This window comes from Leptonychotes weddellii, chromosome 7 (genome assembly GCF_054177405.1).
Source record: "Leptonychotes weddellii isolate Sample4059 chromosome 7, ASM5417740v2, whole genome shotgun sequence".
Classification (NCBI taxonomy): Eukaryota; Metazoa; Chordata; class Mammalia; order Carnivora; family Phocidae; genus Leptonychotes; species Leptonychotes weddellii.
Genome location: NC_138375.1, coordinates 31,600,340 through 31,622,395, shown reverse-complemented (window position 1 = coordinate 31,622,395; position 22,056 = coordinate 31,600,340). Strand labels below are relative to the sequence as shown.

The 22,056-nt window shown below is 38.8% G+C and overlaps 1 long non-coding RNA gene and 1 pseudogene across 2 annotated transcripts in view; one reads left to right on the top strand and one right to left on the bottom strand.

The window, feature by feature from the left end:
* Positions 1 to 22,056, top strand: part of LOC102725870 (glyceraldehyde-3-phosphate dehydrogenase pseudogene) — a 271,823-nt pseudogene that overhangs the window by 126,849 nt on the left and 122,918 nt on the right. The window lies entirely within an intron of this gene.
* Positions 1 to 22,056, bottom strand: part of LOC145722574 (uncharacterized) — a 365,423-nt gene that overhangs the window by 319,178 nt on the left and 24,189 nt on the right. Inside the window, exon 3 of the long non-coding RNA XR_014146917.1 lies at positions 17,130 to 17,273. This is a non-coding gene — a long non-coding RNA (uncharacterized LOC145722574). The remainder of the gene's footprint in view (positions 1 to 17,129; positions 17,274 to 22,056) is intronic.

Here is a 22,056-nt window from a genome sequence, read left to right as displayed (position 1 = left end):
CAGATTTTAACTACAAAGTTTGCTCAAAGGTGGATGCTCCCATATTTTAACCCAGAAAGTGGCACACTTTTGGCAAATTTTCTGGGTGAATGATTATGTTAATGTAAATTAAAACTTTTTGGTCATGAATTATTAATCTGTTTATTGATAAAATGTAAAGTTTAGCAGGTAATTAACAATTCTTAAATGCTCAGCCAAATTTCTGAGCTACACTTCAAACCATGAGAAATTTCTATAAACAAGTATTTGGAAAATTCAGTCATTTATTCTTCAGATACTTAACCTCAGTTCACAATGCCCAGCATTTAAACAGATCCTTAGACAAAGAACATATCGTCACACAACATAAAATATACTATATATTGAAATATAAAACACAGTAAACCTGACAATAAAAGTAAGTTCAAGAGACCATGAGAATTTGAATCAGGCCTATGACCCATACAGCTTGGCTGTAAAAAAACTTTCAGTCCTAAAACAGTGTCATCTTCCCTGAAACACATTTCAGTCGTTCGAATTTCCTTAATAACCCCATGTATTATTTACTATGCATTAATTTATTTAGAACTGTTTAGTATACTTTCATCCTACAATTTATTCCTAAAGGCTTGCTGCTGAATTCATGGCAATATTCCTTTTTTTCCCTGAAGTTTATATCTTTCACTTTGCAAAGAGTTTCCCCACTTTTAATGCACTAAAATGTAGAAATGCAGTAAACCTGTCACTGCCTACTAACCCACACCCACCTCCACTCTACCCACTCCAAGCACGGGCCCCACTGAGACTGGTCTTAATCTTCCTAGTCCATCTTCATAATCTGTTCCCTCCCCATGTTCATTCCTCTTAACTGACGTAATTTCTCCCTCTCCTTCCCACCATCATCTCTAACAACATGACAGACCTCCAGAGGCTCAGACTTGAACATGGAACCATTTGGATTTGGGACAGTGAGATAACATTTTCTGTCTGTTTCCAAAATACTTTCAGCAAGTTATAAATTAAATTTTTCATGGGCTCTTAAATGTCAGTGGGATGATATAGAATCAATGGTCACAAAAAGACAGAAACAGGAGATTCATCAACATACAGGTAACGTCCTGACGCTAACTTGATTTAGCATCCAAAGGCCACGAACACCAATGTCCCATAGATAGCATTCCATTAGTACATTCCATCACTAACCAATATCCTCCTAATTCTTTCATTTTCTGTTACGGTAACTCATGATCAACTGTGGGAATCCAGAGACCTCCAATAATATATTCCATGGATCTTAGAATATGAATGAAAAAACAAGATAATTCTAAATAAGCCCTTTAGAACATAGACACAGAGGAGACAGGTCTGCAAGCCCCTTAGGCAAGATTATTGCCTTATTTATCTTATGTCCATAGTACTCAGGCTAATTCTGGGGTCATCATAGCTCTCAGTATATATTGAATGTTGAATTTATTATTAGACAATCATACAATGTTATAACAAAAATAAACCTCAGAAATCATCTAATCTAACCTCTTATTTTACAGGTGAAGCAACTGAAATCTAGAGGCTTTATTTTGGCAGAGCCTCGGGAACTTACCCCAAATTTAATAGCTAGGTAGTTGACACAGCAATTAATCATTTTTCCATAATAATATGTCTTATCTTATGACTTTTCTAGAAATTCTGTTTGTTTTTACCACATTTAAAAGAGATAATATTCCAAGGAATACGTATTCACCCTTCACATCCTAAAAAATAAGTTCAATTGATATAACATATTAATTCAGTTGACTATTTCCTCAGTTTCAAACATGTTATAATGGTTAGCATTAAATTTGGTTAGACTTCTCACCACACCCCCCAGACTCCTGGCCCTATACAGAGTCCTGAACCAACTGTTCTGTTTAATTTGGCTCTGTTTATTGAGTCTAATGTTGTTGTGCCCAGTTACATTATGCATTGATTGCTTATTTTGTAATGTGTTAAGACTGACAAGGCCACTGAAATATCATGATGTGAACTACAATAGAAATTCATAAATAGGGTGCACCTGGGTGGCTCAGTCAGTTAAGTGTCTGACATTTGATTTTGGCTCAGGTCATGATCTCAGGGTCATGAGATGGCACCCTGTGTCATGCTCCACAATGAGCATGGAGCCTGCTTAAGATTCTCTCTTTTCCTCCCCCTCTGCCCTTCTCCGCCTCACACTCTGTAAATAAGTAAATAAAGTAATACAGTAATCAATTCTCTATTTAAAAAAAAAAAAGAAAAACTTCATAAATAGAATTTCTTTTCGAACCCACTGAACAAAAACCATGCATCTCTCTTTTGTGCGAAGACTCATATTCATTGCTGTGATGTAGAATTCTCTCCCTTGAGAAGCAATTAATTCTTTGGAAGTAATTAATTCAAACTGCTTGAAAACATGTGGTTCCATGGAGACTCATTTCAATGCATTAAATGAGTTTATGTGTATCCCTTATCTACTCTCACTAGCCTCCTTGCCATTTGCTCCCCACCCAACCTGTCTCTTTTCTATATGTCTCAACAAGAGGTGCATGAGAGTGAAGGAGATATAGAAATGCCCACAAAGGAAATGTGAATCCCTTGTCCTTTGCATACTGCTCCTGATTAGAGTATCTACAAACAACAACACCAACATCTGGCAAATAGAGTTAACAGCATTGAAAAAAGCTTCCAGATGTCATATAGCCCCATCTTTTCTACCCAAGTCAGGCGGTCCCTAATGATAACAAACAGTTAAACATCTCCACAGAAAAAGCTGCTATAACCTCCTTTGGTATCTATCACACTAACTATGATAAACTGATGGAGTGAGTGTGGTATACGCCGTGTTCTCATGATCCAGATGGTTCTCTCCTACACAGTGGAATTCTCCCTTAGATGTCAACAAAACAAGAGTGTGGGTGTCTTCTTAAAGTCACATGCAAGAAAATGCACAATCTGGCTTGTGCAAGAGTTGTTCAGGGAGAAGAGAAGGACAGGGAGGAATGGAGAAGTAGGGGAGAGGGACTTCGCTCGATTATACATTTCTTCTCCCAGGACATCGGCGTTTAAAGGCCAGGTGCCCTTGCCTTACAGGAATCACTATCAAAAGGCAGCTGTGTAAAATGAAGACAAAAGTTGACCTCTTAGCACGGACATTGCACCTGACAGATTTTGGATGAGTCACAACCAGACCCCTTACAGTTGGGCTATTTGTGGGTAAAACACCAAATGTAAAATGAATCCGATGTCTCACTCTTCAGGCCAGTGGATTCTATCTACTTAATGTTTTGAGGGTTTAGCCAATATCTTATCTTAAAAATAAAGAAGAGCTGTCTAAGTTTTAGTCAGTGTGGTAGTAACAGTAGCTTTCTCAATGGAAAACAGATAACGATATGTATAAATCAGGTAAATAAATAAGTATATTTCTGTTTGTTTCCTTGACTATCAAAGGAGAAAACAAACATTTATTGAATGTCATCTATTTTTAAAGTGTGCAATTCCATGAGGCAGGTACTATTACCTCTACTTCTGCATAAAGGGCAACTGCACAATTGGCAAGTAAGAAACAGTGTCCAGATTCAAAATCTTGGAGTTTCTGCTTCCAAAACCACATGGCGTTTCCACTGGGCCACACGGGAAAGGAAAACATTGTTATCTTCCTATTTCTCCCGCAAACAAGAACAGATTTGTTTTCTAGTGAGAAATCATTTTTACCCACTGTGGTTACTGGAGATGTCCTCTTTTAGAGGATTTATTAAATAAAGAAACCAGGATTTCGATTCACCGTTTGTGACCTTGAAGTCTGTTATCTATGCAATGCACTATTTTATGTCCGTGCTGCCTTGGTCAGGGCCTTATTCTTCAAAGCATCTCTGCTGTCTCTTACCACCCCACCTCTCACATGTGCCTTTGGAGAGAGAATCGGGCCTAGAAGGAAAAGAGAATGGAGGTAGAAATTGCCTCAGGTGAATCCCTACTGTATGAGAAGCAGGCAGTTAGGAGCACTTAACACTCTATTGTATATTATAGCTATTCAAGTAAATGTCCTAGGTCTCCTACTCTTCTAGCAGTCTTTAATAAGCAAAAGCTATAACTTAATCACTTACAAATTTCCCTTCTAGGCACAAATAATCTTTTGAATGAACTAATTTCAGCCAGACGCCTCTACAAAGAAAGACTGGTTGAATACTGAAGGAAGACTTTTAAACCAAATATGTATTTGTTGAATCTAATCAAGTATCTTAATCAATAACACATTATTAAAGAGCTGCTGGTTCCCTGGCATACAGAACTAAAAATACATGTTTCTAGAATCAGCTACCTTAAACTTTCCTGGCAAAAGGGAAGGCAATAACCAACCGTTGCCGAATGTCTGCATTTAATGAATCCTTAAAGATCATTTATCAGAACAGTGTATTTTACAAATGAGGAGGCCTTGGTCTAAAGAGGTTGGATAATTCGCCTAATTGTCACATAAGACCGTGGTGAGTCAGTACTGAAACCCAGGCCTCCCGTTTAGGAATGAAGTGCCGTTTCTCTTCTGTAACTTGCACCATCCTTCTTCTCACATTTCTGAGTGAATAAATAAACTGACAAGTCTTACCAAATACGGAAAGGGACTGGACTACTACCATGCTGTGGGCTCACAGTATCAGAGCCAGCCCTTATGGGATCTGATTCTTGCTTCCCCCAGAGACAGAATTTGACACATACTACATAAATGGACATTCATAACAAGTTAACAGCAAAATGATACTGTATTCCCAGGTCACCTTCATCTATGTTAGCTACCTCAGAGGTTCAGAGGTTCGCGGTGGGAGGCAGTCACCTTTTTCTTCTTTGTTTCTTTCTTTGTTGTGCTCCTGCTGAGATTTTTGAAGACGCTATGATGATAAGTCAAATTTCAGTGAAGGTCTTGGAATGCCTCAGAACCCAAGCCTCAAAAATGTGTTTTTCCTGCCTGCCTCTTCTTTCCTTCTCCCATTCTGCAGGTCCGTTTACAACAAAGAGGATTCATGAGTCATGATTTCCATAGCATGGAAAACACGCTATCTCAAGGCATTCTCAGTGTTTTGTGGCCGCTGGGGAGAGCACACAACAAACCCCAGGAGAGGGGCAGACAGGGAAAGAGAGGCTCCGCTGATATGCCTGTGGTTCCGTTTGTTTCTCAGCAAGAAACAAGGCGGAAACCACAAAAGCCGTAATTTGCAGGTCGCCTTTGCCAGGGACACTCCTGAAGGCAGCGCATCCCACTGTGGTCTCAATCTTGTGACTCTTGACTCAATTCTCTTGAAAGAATGATCATTCAGAGCACCATTATAAGTGCCCTGCTCCACCCAGATCTTCCGCCCTCATCTTTTTTCAAACATTTCTTTGCTGTTTCTTTTTTTAAATGTCAGTGTTTCCTTTAGTTCTTCTTCCTCTACTGTTTCGCTCATTATCGTGTTCAGGAAAAAAAAATACTTCTGTCCATTCCTGCTCAATGTCATAGTCTCTCTTCCTTATTTCTATCAAAGTAACTGATATAAGAAGCATCAAGAGGGACGCCTGGCCAGCTTAGGAGGTAGAGCCTGCGACTCTTGATCTCAAGGTTGTAAGTTCGAGCCCCACATTGGGTGTAGAGATTACTTAAAAAATAAATCTGTCAGAGACAGAGATCATCACAATGATCCTGAGAGACATGTATCAAAAATGCCAGAGGTTTGACCAATCTGAGTCTCTGAGTAAAAGAGAACCACCGTGAAATAAATAAATTTATATGATTTTTGAGTGACTCTACATTTTGAGTCCTTTATAGCAGCTAATGTCATCCTAACTAGTCTTCATTTCTTTCTAGGGACTGTAATCAGAGAACAGATATCAAGAGACCTGCTTATCACTCCAACTCTGCAGTAAATACAATTTTTACTTTAGATACATTCTTTCACTTTTGTGTCTCCTAAAAAGGGTTAGAGACAAAAAAAAAAAAATAGAGGTTAATCAAAGAGTCTTATAGCCTTACTGTTAAAAGAACCTCACCCGGCTTCATGATGACCCAAGTGAGAAACCTGCAGTGTAGACAATTAGCCTCTATGAACCAGATCTCACAACCAGTTTGAGGCAAAGTTGGCATCAGACTCCAGGACTCTGATTTCCAGTTCAGGGTTCTTTTTTCTAAAAGCTTATAGTGGAATGATTCCCCCAAAAGGAATATTTCAATTAGTAAGAGAAAAGAATTCGCATGTATATTAATTGGTATTCTGCTTGTAGTACTAGCATCAAAAAAAGAGTCATTTGATTTTGTAAGACTCTATGCCTTGACCATATTGTGCCTATATTGAATACACAAAATAACTAAAAGGAGAACCTCTGCTGCCTAGGAAAATAAAACATATATCACCGATTAATATTACTGACTCAAAAGCAAGACAATAATCACAGGTGTATCAAATACCAGAGCTTTTTTTTTTTAAGATTTTATTTATTTGAGAGAGAGACAGAGACGGAGATAGCAAGAGAGAGCATGAATGGGGAGGAGAGGGAGAAGCAGGCTCCCCACTGAGCAGGGAGCCTGATGCAGGGCTCTATCCCAGGATGTTCGGACCATGACCTGAACCAAAGGTAGATGCTTAACCGACTGAGCCACCCAGGCGCCCCATACCAGGGCTTTTTTTGCTATATCACTCTTTGCTAATCAAATCCAAAATATTGGAGAACAAATAGGTAAGTCTTTGAAACATCCACAATTCCTTGAAACCAAGAATCTGTTTTGTTGATGACTTATCCCCCAAATCTAAAACGTGGATAAACTTTTAATAAATGCATGAATGAACTTCTTATATTGATCCCATAGTGCTTTTGTGCTGTAAGTCTATTAGCTACAGTACACTATCCCTTGGTTGTCCTTTGATATGTAACAACTTGTATTGCAAGGTTTTTGCAGAAAGCCCAACATACACAACCAAGAGGCAAAATAGTGTAGTGACTAACAGCCTAGGTTTTAATCGCCATTCTACCAATTACCTTGGGCCCTTTATTTAACTTCCTTGTGTCTTATAAGTTAAATAAGGGTGCTGATAATAACAGAATATACCTTGTTTAGTATGGGTATTAGCAAAAAAACAATTGCACACTCAGTGTTTGAGGAGAGTTTCATGAAGGGACTATTTACAAAGCTATGGGCAGGGGGTCAGAGCACCCCTGAGCTAGCAACAGCAGAGAGACTTTACTACCCCTAAGCCTAATAGACAAGAAGAGGAAGCTATTGCCAGGACCCAGAGAGAGACTATTAAAGAAGATCAAATAAAGAGGAGCTATGGTTTTTCAGAAAGGGACACAGCCCACTCACAGTGACCCAAAAGGAAGGGAACTAAGGAAATAAATACTATGACCTCACTTTGCTTCTACCTTCTGATGTCATCCTGGAAATTCTCATTGGCCAAACACAAGCAGAAACCATAAAGCAAAATGTGCAGTACCAAAGGTCTCTCAAGGCACAGAGCAGGTATGGAAGGATGGAGAGTGTCTGAAGGAGTAAACAGAAAATGAGCATACCTCATAGAGTTTTTGTGAAGACTAAAAGTGCTAATATACATAAAGAACATACAGTAGTGTCTAGCACCATGACAAGGCTAGCTATCATTAATTCTTTTTGAGAGGAGCAGAAGTATAACATAATAACCTGAAGCCACAATGCCCTAGATACAAATCCCAATTTTGCCTCTTACTAGGACGGTGACCTGGAGCAAGTTTCTTAATTTCCCTGTCCCTGTTTCTTCTTCTGCAATACGGAGATAAAAATAAAACCCTCACGGAGTTATATGATAATTAAGTGAATAATACATGTAAAAAAATTGTATTACTCTGTTTACTCAAGAACTATTGACTTAACCAAGATTTTGGTTAGCTCTCGTGTAACAGGCCCTAGAAAACCATCGCCTTCTGGCTGAAGTATTTCCCTACTTATTCCAAGGAAATGTGTAGAAGGTTTGTCAATATAACCAGTACAACTAGACACTTGCTTAGAGCACCCTCAGGTGAGCATAGAGCAAATATGAGAGGGGGAATGGCTAAGAGAGAAAGAACGAGAAGTTCAGCTTTCATGGATTTATCAGAAAATCTAGAAAGAAGCCATCTTAATTTCAGCATACCTCTAAATTCAGGTGGTTTAGCATTGGTTTACTTTGAATAATATACTTGGGGTTGGAGAGATGAAGAGAATAATCTCTCCGGTACTTGGAGTCTCTTCAGGTCTTCATCTAGTGCTGGAACACCACTATTTGCTTTTAGCTGTTTGTGTGTGTGTATCTACTTTAGAGATGATGCAATCTCTTTCTCAAGTTGCAATGAGGAACAACAGAAGCCTATCTGGAAAATGGAATATAATAATTGGACACTTAGTATACAAAAGGCATTGTGTTGGGTTCTGTCCATTAGCGACCTTTATCAGAATTACTTTTATTTTTCATTTAGTAAAGCCGCTAAACAATAGAGACCCTCACACACAAATGCAAAAATGTTTAGTGTGTTTTGAATATTCAAAAACAGCTTTCCCAAGGAAAATATCTCAAACTCTTCCATCTATCAGGAACAATTTTACGCACAAAAAATTGTGGAATGCTTTGCATCTATGACAGCTAAACAATCTAAGCATTTCAAAACCAAATTTCCATAGGTTTTCCTATGGAAAGGGGAAGGGTACACTTTCTTAAACTGGGCATTAGCACTCCCAGGTATTATAGAATTTTGAGTGAGACTTAGAGTAACTCTTTAATAGTGAGTTCACCTCTCTGCCAGTCTGCTCAGTCATGCTCCTGCTATCGGCTGGATTGAGAAAGGAGGGTGGGGGCAGGTAGGAGGGGATGAGAATTTAGACTAGGCAATGCAGCTGGGAGCGGACCAGCCAAACCAAATCCACACTGCAGGTCTCCTACCCAGTTTGCCTGGAGCCCTGTCTTCAGCCCAAACACAGAACCCACAATATTCCCAATTCCTCTCACTTACTCTTTTGATACCACCAAGGAAGACTCTCCGACCATTTAAAACTCAACAGCCACGTACCATTTCCAAAAGGAGGAAAAGAAAACAGGTCCCACATCTCCTGGGGTTGAAAATTTTTGAAATACATATTTTTAGTTCTTAAAAAAAAAAAGTTTAGTTTTCAAAAACACTGTGTATAATAAATCATATGTCTCTGTTTTTAAATTGTAATCAACTATATGGTGAGAGTAGCTCTTCTATAAAAACTCTAAAATTAAAACAACCACTTAACACTCCAACCTAATGCCTGCAGTAAATCAAATGTCTTTGTTGTTTAGATTTTAGCTGAACAGGTCCAATATAAAAAAGGAGTTTTAGCACTATTTATAAGAAGAATTGTCTCTCCAAACCCATCCAACAATTTTTTCATTCTTTAGGTAAAAACTTCAGCAGCAACTTAAGTGGGATATAGGCAGGCTACCAATAACCTTTTGTGCCAGACGTTATATAACAAGGTCAAATTGAATGTACACACAAATGCACAGCAGCTTAAAAGAAGTAGTTGTTCAAAAAAAGTGTCTGATGACTCATTGCCAAGGAGCTAGAAGGGATTCAAGGGCATTTGTGTTAAAGCACAGCTCTGTCACTAGTATACTGTGTGACCTTGGACATGTCACTTACCCCCTCTGCATCTCAGCTTCCTCTGTGATTTCTCTACTACTCACCCTATGTCTTTTCAGGTCTAACTTTCCACAGAACAGTCTAGTGGCATAGAGAGCATTGCTTTACATTCTCCCAAAAGACATTTGCCCCTTTCTATAAATCTGTCCTGAGAAGACCATAATCCCACGGCTGTTCCTCTCTAGACAAAGCGGGCTCTTCCTTGTAGCTAGATTTTCCGTTCTCACCAAAGGCAGCGGAAGAGAAAGATGAGAGCAGCACAGCACAGAGAAGGAAAAGAATCTTATCATAAGTCAGGAAAACCAGTTTCCAGCCCTGCCTGTGCTGCTGCCTGATTTGGGAAAAGACACTTGACCTTCTAAGTCTCTGTTTACTCATCTGTAGAAGATGAAGTTAGAATATGATCTACCTGTAAGTAAAACTGTGTGGTACTGGCACATAAATAGACACAGACCAATGGAATACAGAAGAAAGTCCAAAAACAGATGCAAACACCTATGGAAATCTAGTAATATGGTAAAGGGAGCATCTCATATGACTAGGACAAAGTGGTCTTTTTAATAAATAATGTATGGTGATTAACATAACATAATAAAATAAAAAAAATAAGTGATATTGGGCCAACTGCATAGCCATTTGGAATAAAAATGAACTTAGATCCAATCCTAACAACGTATGTAAGAATAAACTCCAAACTGATCTGGAATCAGATCACAAAGGTGTCTGGAATCAGCTACAAAGGTGTCTTTTGTTTTGTTAATGAGGTTTCTTTGGGACTGCATTTAAGATTGGGGGCTGGTTGTCAAGGGGAACCAGTCACGTGATTCAAGGTTAGCATTTACAATCCACCCCTTTAACTTCTGGGGAAGAGAGAGAAGCTAGAGGTTGAATTTAGTCACCAGTGGCCAAGATTTAATCAATCATGCCCGGGTAATGAAGCCTTCATAAAAATGCAAAGGACAAGGTTCAGAGAGCTTCCGGGCTGGTGAACATGTGCAGCTTTGGGCCAAGTAGCTCTCCTGAAGAGGGCATCGTTGCTCCACAGCTCCTTTCTTCATGCCTTGCCCTATGCATCTCTTGCATCTGACTGCTCCTGAGTTACATCCTTTTATAATAAACCAGTAATCTAGTAAGTAAATATTTCTCTGAGTTCTGTGAGCTGCTCTAGCAAATTAATCAAACCCAAAGAGGGAGTCGTTGGAACCTCCAATCTATAGTTGGTGGGTCAGAAGCCCAGATGGCAACCTGGACTTGAGACTGACATCTGAAGGAGGTGGGGGTAATCTGAACCTTTAACCTGTGGGATCTGATGCTGTTTCTGGGTAGATAGGGGCAGAATTGAGTTGAATTATAGGCCACCCAGCTGGTATCAGAGAATAGATGCACGGATGCACTTTGGAATTGGCCGTCAGAACTAAAATATGCAATAAAAGCATGATTAGTAAATTTGAAACTTTTGCATATCATAATCAAAGACTAAAAATAAATGGCAAATGCAATATAGATTACAGATAAAAAGCTAATTTTTCCTTAAAAAAAAGAAAGCTAATTGTTCCTAATTTTTTTTTTTAAAGATTTTTTTTTTTCATTTTTATTTATTCATGAGAGACAGAGAGAGAGAGGCAGAGGGAGGAGCAGGCTCCCAAGGAGCAGGGAGCCGGATGCAGGGCTCGATCCCAGGACCCTGGGATCATGACCTGAGCCGAAGGCAGACGCTTAACCATCTGAGCCGCCCAGGCGCCCCCTAATTTTTTTTTTAATTGAGAAAAACATCTACTAGGAAAATGGGCAAAAGACAAATAGAACATTCAGCAAAAAAGACAATTTATAAAGTTCCTTAAATATATGAAAAGGTGTTCAAGTTCACTCATAAAAAGAGAAATGCAAATTTAAAACCACACTGAGATGCTGTTTTTTTCTCATCAGACTGATAATATTCAAAAGCTGAACAATACATTTTGTTGGCAAGGCTGTGAGGCAACAGGGCTTAGAGGCAATAAACAAACCCCCGCAGCAGTGAGCGGCATAGCTGGTACCCATCTTGTTTCCTAAATACCATTCCTCACTTAAAGGAAAATGAGCTTCTAGGAGAAATGGCCATTTCAAGGTATCAGGGAAAGCACAAGATGACCAAGATGAGCCTGAAATAGCTTTGGGGGCCAAAAAATAAGAAAGTACTCAAAATAATGATGACAGCATATCAAAAGGACACAGATACCACTTTGAAAGGGCTCTAAATAGCCAAATCTATAATAATTTGAACATGAAAAGAAGTGAGGCTAAATAATAGATTATGAGATATTGAATAAAATAGGAATTCATAAGCCAATATTGACAATAAAAAGAAATAAATAGGGGAGAAGAAAGGGCTTTTCCTTATAGTAAAATTCCAACAGGTAACTGTCAAGGGAGGGGAGGAATTTGAAAATCAGTGCCAATGATCATAGTAATAATTGGTATAGGTAAGAATCATCAATGGTTGCTAAATTTGAATGAAAAGGAGGATAATTTGTGTGGTCTCAAAAGGTCTGCTCACTGATTGCTTGTTAGTTTCTCTGCAAGAGAGAAAATACTATCTATACAGTGGAGAAAACAGAACACCTTGACCAGGGTATCAAAATTTAACATCACCAACAAAAAGCAAACAAACATGTTCTTCCTGATTTGATAGCTTGAGGAAAATATGACATCCTTATGTAGTCCTCTGGCTGACAGTGCTAATCCTGAATCTGATCATGAAGAAATACACAGACAAACCCAAATTAACAGGCATCGTATAAAATATGTGGCCCATTTTGTTCAAGAATGTCAATGTTCCAAGAAAGACAGGGAAATGCTGAAGAATCGTTACAGATTAAAGGAGACTCAAGGATCATATCAGCTAAATGGAATAGGTGCTCTTAGACTGGATCTTCTTTTGATAGGGAAAAAACGTTTAAAAGGACATTATTGGACAGCGGGAAAAGTTGAAATATGAACTGCAAATTAAAATATCATCTCAATGTTAAATTTCCTGAATTTGATATCTATACCATGGTTATATAAGAAAATATCCCTTTCTTTCAGATATACACATGAAGGTTTGAGGAGATAAAGGGATATGGTGTGTGTAACCTAATCTCAAATCATTCTAATTAAAAATAAATTCTAGGGCGCCTGGGTGGCTCAGTTGGTTAAGCGATTGCCTTCGGCTCAGGTCATGATCCTGGAGTCCCCGGATCGAGTCCCGCATCGGGCTCCCTGCTCAGCGGGGGGTCTGCTTCTCCCTCTGACCCTCTTCCCTCTCGTGCTCTCTGTCTCTCATTCTCTCTCTCAAATAAATAAATAAATAAAATCTTTAAAAATAAAAATAAATAAAAATAAATTCTAATATGATTTTTTAAAGACACGATCTATCACATACTGGAAAGGGTGAAGTATGAGGTTTAAAGACAGATTTGGGTACAAATCCTGTCTGTCCTCACCACTAACAATGACTTTGGCTTTTGACTTTTAACAAGTTCTAAACTTTCAGAGACTTAGTTACCTCACTTATTAAAATGGAATAAAAGTACCTGCCTTAGAGTAAGTTGTGAGTCTAAGATAATCTATTTCTTAACAAAGGGCCTGGCAGTATAGAAAATACTGAATAGGGGTGCCTGGGTGGCTCAGTCGGTTAAGCATCTGCCTTCGGCTCAGCTCCTGATCCCAGGGTCCTGGGATCGAGTCCCACATTGGGCTCCTTGCTCAGCAGGGAGCCTGCTTCAGCCTCTGCCTGCCGCTCCCCCTGCTTGTGCTCTCTCTCTCTCCCTCTGACAAATAAATAAGATCTTTAAAAAAAAAAAAAAAAAAGAAAATACTGAATAAACTATTAGCTTCTACTTTCTGCCACTTCTCCCTTCTAACTAAATGCTAGAGCATTTGGGAAACTCATTAACTCTTTTAGGCTGCTAGGATACAATGAAATCTGTATGAGTATAGTTGTCATCGAATGAACCGAAGCAGCCCCAAGCAGTTAACACATGGTGTGTGAATCCAAAGTTCCGTATCTGTTCTGTGTAGAAGAGTTTCACAGGGCAGTATGGCATTCTGTGATGAAGTTGGGGTGTCCTGCCTTGAACACTAGCTGCAACACTTATTAGCTGTTGACTCTCCAAACCCCAATTTTCTCACCTTGCATGATTGTTATAAAGACTAGAAAGAATATATAGAAAACAGTTTCCTGTCATAAAAGGGAACTTCAAGAAATGGTAAATATTACTAATATGGATATTCATGAATGTCTATTGATTCAGTTTGACAATCTCTGACAAGAGGGTTTTTTTTTTTTTAAGTATAAATGAATATATTTCTGAGAAGAAATCAGTAGATTATGGAGTTTGTTAGGATTTGGATGTTCAATCCTTCACAATCCCTCTTTAAGACTGCCAATCAAAGGCAGTCATCGCTATCCAAGGAAATAACAACCAAGTGGAAACTGAGTCCTGCTTTATCAATTGTTGGGAGAGAGCCCAATAATACACAATTCCAGAAACTACACTGGGTATTTAGGACATAAAAATGGCTAGTGATGTAATTAAGAACTAAAGAGAGAGGAAGGAGTAGGAACAAAAGGACTTTTAACTTCTTTCCTGATTTGGGAGGAAGTAGATAGTAAAGGGCCTAACAATGGGAAAATAGCTACGGAAAAAAGTCATGAAAAATGAAGTGCCACTCAAATGGTTTGGGAGAGTATCCTCCTAAAAAGTTGAAATTGGGACCTCTGGAGAAGAGTCAGGTATCATTATAAGCTTCAGAGTTTGGGAGACCAGAAAATTTCTTGCCCCCCTTCAGTGATCTGAGTAACCCCAGACACTATTCCAAGAAGGAATCTCAGTTTCCATATGTACTCCATAGATTCACTTTTAGGAGTGATAAATGGGAGGGAATGACCTTCTGCTAGTTTCTAAAGCTCTGTTGGTAGGGCTTAAGCACTGAGCTTTCCTCTTGGGTGGATTTTTCCCAGATGTGCTTGTGGGAACTCAGCCAATAATATGTGACTCCCCATCCCTTAATCTATTATCACACCTTGGCCCAAGGATAAAAGTGACTAAGAAAGGTTACAAATTAGAAGTCCCACACTGAAGTCCATGGAACATTGAAATGCCATGAAGAACCAACCATGAAATTATAAGTTCAAAAAAACCAAAGGTATCAAATAATTGAAACTAGATCCCAGAATCTTGAAAGATCACATCTGGAAATGTCACTCATATTGATGCAGACCGTGGCACCACAATGAAGCAAATCAGGTGTGATATGGAATGCAACATGAAAATTTTGAAAGTACATTTGCTTTCCAAATGTCAGTGTAAACATCCAGGATATTGTTGAGTCCCTCTTCTAATCCATACTTAGGTTAGGCCCAACCCACTAGACTTCACAAACTACTCCAAACTCAGCCAATCCAGAAGAAACTCCAGGAGAATGGGCTTTTGCCTTTTCCTACTATAGTTTCTTTCAGGCAGTGATGCCAATTAGAAGAACAGATAAGGCAGTATGTATATTCAGTAAATGACTAGTTTCCTACTAAAACTGGAGAAGCAGGAGAAACAACAGATCTCCAGTATCTCAGAATTTCCCAATCACGTAGATTTGGGTTTATATATTTCTATAAAACCACCTCATCACTTCCTCCTTTACCTTCTTTGACTGGATCCAGATTCCTTCCTTGTACTTCCTTTAGGAAAGTCATGCAGGGTCACCCACCTTGAACATAACTAGGCCAGTTCTTCCAATTACTTCTTTATATTATCATTTTTAACATAGGAGTGGCTTAGAGTCCCATTTAGTTATGCACATACATAGGCCTTCCTTGGTGGGAAGAGTTAGTAACCTGAAAGCCTATTTTTTTTGGTCCACATACTCTCCTTCTCTGGTCGAAACTTTATAAGAGCTAGATAATCCTTCCATTATATCTTGAGATTTCAATTGGTATTAAGCTATTTATCACTGTCTTGTATTTTTGTTTTAGATTCTTGGCAAAGATCTCTTTTCTTAAATTATATTCGTATTCTTGTACACTTTTATCTAACATATTATGAGACTGGCTTTTACATTTGATTTTACCCCCTGTCACATGGGACTCTCCCATGTCTTTGTTCTACTGACATTGAGCCTGGGGTACGCCAGACACTGTCCATATTGAGCCAGTTAGAAAAACCAAAGAAGTTTAAAATCAGAGACAAGCTTCTAGGAAAGATTCAAAAAGGTTGAAATAGGACACACCGACAAAGCATTGCTGAGTAAGACCCTGAATGAGATGTCTACTGCTTCACATACTTGAATTAGGCTTTAAGTAACCCATGACTGTCTTTGCTTCCAACCAACGCAACTGTATAGCAAGAAACCCTAAATAAACTCATTTTTTCTTGCCTTTCTGGACTAAGAGATCATCATTCAAATAATGCTATACATACCAAAAACAAATATAATAGCCATAAAATTCACAGCCAAGAAAAAAGAAATTCACATTAGTGAGAAACAAACCATCTGAAGAAAGATATAAAGAAGACACCTTTTAAGATGCTTAATATTGCTGCTGGCCCATGAAAAATATCACATACAGAAGAAGCACATAGAAGAAAATAAAAGGAGTTTCTAAGGCTCCAAATGTTTAGCCAAGATCAGTAAGATAAATAAGACAGCTGTGGAATTTTAACCCTTCAACAGTTCAGCTAAATATCTTGTGTTAGAAAGTCGAAGATTCTGGAATGGAAAACCTCAGGCCTCTAGGCCATGTGTTTGCTTCCACCTAAGAGCAAGTTAGTATCAGTTCCCTGTGAAAACTTTTATTCTAAACTGTCTATCTTTCTCATAGTTCTTTGAGAAGATCATCACTACCCCTTCTTTTCAAGCATATTTTTCCAAAAATAAAATGTTTCTGAATGTATCCTTGGTTAAACATACTGCTTTCTAAAAGAGATCCTTTCCAGTCAAGACCATCACCTTACCCTATTAGTCGACAGCTTCTCTTTATCTTTCTAGGACTAAAGTAGACTTTAGCATTTATCATTGCAAAGCCTAGAGTGAACAAAATAAACATGAGAAAAATGAAAAGCATAGACTACATTAGTTCCTAAGATACTTCCTAGGATGCTCACCACCAAAACAACCCCTACCCTTCATCCCACAATGTCATTCCACACAAATCTATCCCCACAATCCCTTATTCTTGAGCCAGTTTTCTCCACCAAACCTATGCTTATCATACCCAAGCGGTTATTTGATCCCTCCATCATTAATTATATATAAAAATCGGTGCAAATATCCATTCTATGTAGGCCCATAATTTGAAAAAAATAAACAAGTTTCTGCAGACGAAGCCAAGCATTACTGTTGAGTAGAACATGGTTTTCTGTGGGTTAAAAGGTATAACTGTCACTAGAAAACTCTAGACCTATCAAACTCTATATTACAGATCTTTCATGATTATTACAGATCTTTCATGATTATTCAACATACATGGTAGCAAGGCTTACCAAGGTCCTTCAAGATTCAACCCATCTTCCATGCTTCCTTGTTTGAGTTCTATCTTTTCAAGCAGGGTCATGCCCCACCAATAGAGGATCATGCAAGACAAAGCAGGAGTTCAATTCCAGGGTAATCCAAGAGCATCGCTTTTCCTAGGCAAGATTAGGGACCAATACCAGAAGATGAGTCTTGGGTCCTATGTAATAAATTCATTCTTCTCCCTACACCCCTGAACTTGATCAGGCTTTAAGTTTTTCATGGACAAATTACAGCAACCCATACCCTTTATTCCTCTTTTCCTTTGTCTAGAAAAAAAGGAATTACTAAAACAGAAAAGTCCCAACAGAGGATGAGTTAAGCTCACCCCAAGAAAACACTTTTTAAAACAATAAAAGAAAGATTATCCCTGTCCTGAAATTAAACTGATATTGTATAAACCTGCCCAACTGTTTAGGGTTTGAGAAATTTCCCTCATCTCCTGGGCCCTGTCTCTTCCTTGATGCCTGGCTAATGCCCACAGTTAAAGTCATTATTCTTGCCTATGCTCAGCTGCTTCACCTAAACCTCTGCACTAAACCTTACCTGGGATTCCTGAATGCAAATCTACTTTCTCCACTCCACCAGGCTGCCGCAGACATTGAGTTCTGCATCCTCTAACCATGGATTTGCCTGTAACCTCTACTCATTTTGCACCTGTAAATGTCCACTCCAACCATCTTCTCAAACTCTGAGATGCCCAGTTTGACCTCACCTCTGAGGTTCTAACCTCTGATTTATTCCAAAAGCTCTCCTCAGTCACTCAACCTTCAGCCCTGCCTTCTTCTGGCCCTGTCTCCTGACCTAACATTGTAGATGGCTTCCCACCAAGTCCATGTGCTAGCTTAGGAAACATCATGGAAGTCTTCAGCCAACCCTTCAACTTAAGAAAAAAATGAGGAGAGGCCTGGAAAGAGCTTTCATCCATTCCCACATCAAGCAGAAAAAAAATGAGATCTCAGCAGATCATTTCAAATAAGAATTACGGTTAAAATTATTTGAGGAGAGAACCTATGTTTTTTGGCAAACAGGTCTATCAGTTTGTAAAGTTGGGTGTCTTCTTTTTTTAATGATTCAAAGAAGGTTCCCCAGCCTCATTTGTATGCACGTGTTAAGAGTCAGGTTTTAATTATTGCTGCATAATAAAGTGACACTTTCACATGAAAAAAATGTTCCTTCTTTTAGAGAATGGCATTACAAAACCATCACAGATTTCTCCCTCACAGATACTTTAAGGCGGTTTTTCAATCTTGCTACATTCTTCCACACTTTTCTTCATTCCGATCCTAACATCAAAAGTGAAATTCCTAAATGTGTCATACTTAGGCCTTCACATCAAGTTTTAGTACACCCCTACACAACATCTCTAACTCATTTCTGCCTCAGGGTTCACTGCTGGTCATTTACTGTGTGAACAGTGAAACATGCAGTGTTTTTGCAAATGGCACAATATTCCAGGAGAAGACACAATGCCTGGGCCCCTCATTCCATCTGCCTCTGGTTTGTGTCAGGCTGACATTCTGTAGGTCAGTTCACTCATCCTTAATACATTGTTTAAATATACAGTAAAAGCAATATTCATTGAGTGGTATAAATATCAGACCCCCAAATTACAACAGTTTTATTTAAATACTTCCATCTTCTAGAGAACTCATGGAGAATTCAATGTTTCGACAACTTGAGACTTAAACAGGCCCAAAGAAATGCTCTGAGGTAGATGATATAAAAGCAAAACACAGCAAGCAATATAGGGTTGTTGGGTGTTTTTTTTCTGAATCTCTTCTTCAAGCGTCATTGCTTTGCAACTTTTGAGAAGAGCGCTAGTGAACATATGGATCATTCTAAGGGGTAAAGATCTGTCCTGTAAAATACTTTTATAAAAGCCTTTCTCCATCCCCACTGAGGGACTCGGGATGATAAAAAGAACAGAGACTGCTGTCAGCAACACCGGACTCTACTCAGCATTAAGGCGACAAGACTAAGCATTAAATCTCTCTATGTAGAATGAAACTAGTGAGACTGTTCATCTGCTATAGTCACTTTACACACAAATGAGTCAGTATAACACATGACCGGAAAGCCACCTGTATCGTTCATCACCTGTCTTACTGCTGATGAGGATTCCCTCCCTCAGGGAAGTCAGACTGATTTCCCTACAGTCTGACTTCGCTGGTATTTAAACAGTATTAAGTTTACATTGGGTCTAGAGAGTGCTCTGAAAAGGGGGGGGGGAAATCTTCATTTTTTTCCCGAAAATAATTGCTAAATAAACGTGTGACTTAGCTCTGAAATTAGAGAGTAGTGTAAGACTCTTCTTTTTAATGTATCAAAAATCACCCCTCAAATCCAGAAAGAATAAAATATATTCTTACACCATGAGAGTTCCTAAAGCCAATATCTGTACTTCTGTTTCAAAAACTGTTATAACATTTATGAATATGCATAAGAAAAGAGTAGAATTCATTTGGACAGAATATAAGAAAAATCAATCAAATTGTCTATCCTGGTATTTCATATATACTATCTATACTGCCCCCTCTCTTATGATGTATTCTAAAATGAATATAAATAAACAAGCTTGGATGGATGAAGCAAGTCACATGAAAATAATTTTTCTTTTCAGAGGAATGCATGGCATATCGTAACAAATAGTTTCAGTCGATGAAGAGCTTCCTGACATGAAAGATAGCAACAGATAGTCAATAACATAAGGTAACACTGAGTCATAAACCAAAACTTCAGCTAAAAGCTTCAAAGACCCAAAGAATTACTAGTGAATAACATTTAAATCCATTGATATGAGAAGAATTTTAAGTATTTTTCAAATGCAGATGTCTTTAGAATAATGAATTCAGGGAAGACTTGACTTCTATTGAGAACTTTTTCAAAAGAAAATCCATCTCCTGATGTTGGTTCAATAGCAAAACTTCCTGAAATTCAATTGTTGTCAAGTGGGGCCCCCTTCCTCTGCTTTTTGTAATTGTGGGCAATCACTAGACACAACGTTTTCCTGAAGTGTGAGCCAAGCCCCAGATGCCTGCCCAGATTCTATCCTTTCCAATTTACTTTGACATCCTCAGTTCCTTTCATAGGAAATGAACATTAACCTCTTGAGCATCTTGCCTCCTCAGTGATGTCCCGTCCGAAAGACCATTGTCAGAAACCAGCCAGTTTTTACCTGACCCAGACACATAATTGAAATGCAATTCTACAGGTGTCTGGCAGATGACCTAAGAGAGAACCCTCTGCAATTTCCATTTTCCTTCTACAACCCTAATCTCTGGCGTGTAAATCATTTTTCTCCCTTTCCTCTTCTTGAATTTAAGTGAATGTTAAAATAGTTAATAAAGTGAGACCACGTTGTAATTTCTGCCATTTCCTGAAATCTGCCAAGTTGGTGTACTGTTTTCATCATTTTGCAACCCATTCCACATTCGGGCAAGTGACAGCTCCCAGTTTGACATGATGAGCTGTGGCATCATTCATGGAAGGATGAAGAACTTGTCCAACAGTCAGTTGCCTGAGCGATGTAATACCTACTAAGGTATGATCAAGGTCTCGACCTGTAGGGCTTCAGGAAAGGCAGAAAAGGAAAAAAAAAAAATACATTTTTGTTCCTTATACACAAGTTACCTCTGATACAATTTCCTTATGAACTTGCTGGCAATTCTAGAAGCAAATGGACTATTTGTTCCTCCACGGGAATTTTCAAAGCCACAGGATAATGGTTTCAAAGAAAGGAAGGGGGAATGATGAAATAAACAACAATGCTATTACCCTTTCAAGGAGAAAAACTACCAGCATATTTCAACTGGGTGGTCCAATTATTACAAATGAATATTTGTTTTTTATTTGTTTGTTGGTAGTGTGACTTATTCCAGAAAGGATTTAAAGCAGCTTCAAAAGAAACTTATAATAGAGCCAGATAAAATAACTTTAAAACACATATGGGGAAAAAAAATCAAAGAAAAACTAAGGGGATGGAAAATGAGAGGGAGAAAGGAAGTCAGTAAATAAGATTCATGTTATGTCCTTTGTCTTGCTAGGGCCGTATCACAGATGATTCCTATTATTATTAACTGTAAATTACGAAATCCACAGGTAACAAAAGCACTGCTCATAGAATGAGGCCATAGGTTTGGAGGGCTCTGACAGTGAGTCTTCCAATGAAGACTATAGAAGTCTCTGTCAGGCAGCCTTCAGTGCCAAAAACAGGTGGACTTTGTTCACACTGGAGCAAACACTTTCACATGCTCTGACCAAGAAGCTCTGTTGCCGTTTTCGTCCCCAAGTTCCTAAATATTCAAGCTAACCTGAAAGAGTGGCTTGATGGGGAGTTTACATTTATCTGTTAGGGACCATGGCATGGAAATTTCCCCCACGTTGAAGTATTCAGGATTTGTCTCCTGAAAGCTGATATCCTAGTATTTCATGACATTGACAGATGAGCAGTGACACCATCAAATGACACTTGTAATCTGGACCCAGCTCTCTGTTGGCTGGAGAGCAGTTTCTTGCACATCTATGGAAGAAAAATCACTGGAATAAGGGGGGGGTGGGTGGAGAAAGGAGGGAATTACATCCTTTGCCAAAAGAACAGTCAATATTCCTCCACAGTGTGGATGATTTATTACTCTGCACTGTGAGGTTAGCACCTAGGATTCACTATTTGTGGAAGTACTCTCTTCAAGAATCCTATGCATGAAAAAAAAAAAAAAAAAAGAATCCTATGCATGGGGGCACCTGGGTGGCTCAGTCGGTTATGCGGTTAAGCGTTTGCCTCCAGCTCAGGTCATGATCCCAGGGTCCTGGGATCGGGCTCCCTACTCAGCGGGGAGCCTGTTCTCCCTCTGCCCGTCCCCCCTGCTCGTGCTCGCTCATGCTCTCTCTCTTTTTCGA